Genomic DNA, 2,500 nt, shown 5'->3' on the forward strand with positions numbered 1-2,500 from the left:
CAGGTGTATGAGGTGTATATGGGGGGTGGGAAGTGCCACGTTTAGCAGGCATGTTGTGAGTGTGTGTGTGTGCGTGTGTGCGTGTGTGCGTCTATAGACGCACACACGCACACACACACACACACACACTCACACGCACACCTTATCCTTGCAAAGACATAGTTAGGGAATCAGCCAATCAGATCGCTGGGATTTGCATATATCTTTAGCAAAGATAAGGTGTGCGTGTGAGTGTGTGTGTGTGTGTGTGTGCGTGAGTGCGTCTATGTGGAACTTAGTGCAAAATTAGACGCACACACACACACACAGACGCACACACACGTTCATTCATTTGTTCGTTTACTCCAGTGTGTGGAATGTGCCACGTTTCGTTAATTGCGTTGAGCGTGTGTGTGTGTGCGTGTGTGTGTGTGTGTGTGTGCTAAGCTAGTTAGCAAGATGGCTGCGCGTGACGTACTAACGTAATCGGCCGCGCTGCGTGCGACGTCATCTGCCACGTTTCGTTAATTGCGTTGAGCGTGTGTGTGTGTGTGTGTGTGTGTGTGTGCTAAGCTAGTTAGCAAGATGGCTGCGCGTGACGTACTGACGTAATCGGCCGCGCTGCGTGCGACGTCATTTGCGTGCGTTCCAGCTGGACACAACCCGTTATAGTATACCTCCATAATCCGTGTATGGTTCGTTCTTTGGTTTTTCTGTTTCAAAACGAAATTGGAAAAACAAAAAAACGAGTGAATTTTCGTTTTTCCGTTTTGGTTTTAAAACGAAAAAAAGAGAAAAACCAAACCGAGAAAAACCGAGATGATTTGGTTTGGTTTTTCAAAACGGAAAAACGAAAAATCAGAAAAACTAATGCTGTGTGGTTTGTTTTGGTTTGCGTTCGGTGCGCTCGGCGCATATACCGGCTGCTGCCGAGTGGGCGTCATCTGCCTGTCATCCATGGACTGACTATGAAACGTGCCTAACCCCCGAGTCGCTCTGGCTCCTTCCGACCGTAACACATCTAGAAATCACCAGGGGGGTGGTTATTCTACCTACGGCTCTGGGAACAAAGGGTGCTGTTCCTAAATAAACTAGGTTGATGCACACTTTTGGCTTCTTCGATCAGTCCATTTTGAGGCAGCATTCCAGGGTGCTGAACCGATCGACACATGCGTAGCCTACAGCATTCATAATTGGCTACATTGTTGATGGAAAATACTCTTTTACATTCTAAGTGCCTTATATATATTTCATATATTTTCATTTATGAATCACCAGTGACAGGCCTACTTGTGTTCCCCACAAAAGTGCCATTGCGCACGCAGCAGAATGTCTGACTCTGAAAACATCAACTGACGCAAATAATGTCCAATAAATAATGTCTTTAAATAATTAAGCTGTCGGACGGCGGTACACCTGAACCAAGGTAGACCTTGTAGTGCATATTTTTCGGTGTTGTCCCCACTGGACCCGCCCGCGAGATGGAACAGGTTTGACCATGATTATTCTGCAACCATCCCTTATTTGAATGGACATACAGTATAAGATACAGTAGTTCATCCCCATCAAATGTGTGCAACTACCCCCGGATCATTATATACAATAGTCTGCATTAACCAATAGCCCTAGCTGTGCGTAATTGGATGTGATTGCCATTTGGATAGCTGTTGGATAGTCTGTCATCACACACACGAGCAACGGGGAGTTGGTGCATTGGGTATCAGGCCACCACGGTTGACCATGTATTCATACTCTATCATATGGGCCATTTTTGTTGCCTATACATGTTGTTTGTTGTGCCATCTTGAATGTGTCCTTTGCTATTATTTCTAGCCTACCTGTCACATTGTCCCGTGCATCTGTGAGCTGTTGATATTTGGTGGGCATGGCTTCGACTCCTTCTCTCCATGCATATCTCAGCGTTTTCCCCATTATGTTTGTTGGGGTCACGGCATCATGTAATGTTATTTCTTTTTTTTTTCCATTTAATTTATTTTCCGATTTTTTATCAGGGTTATTGGACATTATTTGCGTCAGTTGATGTTTTCAGAGTCAGACATTCTGCTGCGTGCGCAATGGCACTTTTGTGGGGAACACAAGTAGGCCTGTCACTGGTGATTCATAAATGAAAATATATGAAATATATATAAGGCACTTAGAATGTAAAAGAGTATTTTCCATCAACAATGTAGCCAATTATGAATGCTGTAGGCTACGCATGTGTCGATCGGTTCAGCACCCTGGAATGCTGCCTCAAAATGGACTGAAGAAGAAGCCAAAAGTGTGCATCAACCTAGTTTATTTAGGAACAGCACCCTTTGTTCCCAGCCGTAGGTAGAATAACCACCCCCCTGGTGATTTCTAGATGTGTTACGGTCGGAAGGAGCCAGAGTGACTCGGGGGTTAGGCACGTTTCATAGTCAGTCCATGGATGACAGGCAGATGACGCCCACTCGGCAGCAGCCGGTATATGCGCCGAACGTACACCGAACGCAAACCAAAACAAACCACACAGCGTTAG

At 45.4% G+C, this 2,500-nt stretch overlaps 1 pseudogene across 1 annotated transcript in view; it reads right to left on the bottom strand.

The window, feature by feature from the left end:
- The window catches only part of LOC311327436 (BTB/POZ domain-containing protein KCTD3-like), an 11,212-nt pseudogene that overhangs the window by 2,057 nt on the left and 6,655 nt on the right, over nucleotides 1–2,500 (bottom strand). The gene's annotated exons all lie outside the window — the stretch shown is intronic.

Source organism: Borostomias antarcticus (assembly GCF_949987555.1).
Source record: "Borostomias antarcticus genome assembly, chromosome: 32".
NCBI lineage: Eukaryota > Metazoa > Chordata > Actinopteri > Stomiiformes > Stomiidae > Borostomias > Borostomias antarcticus.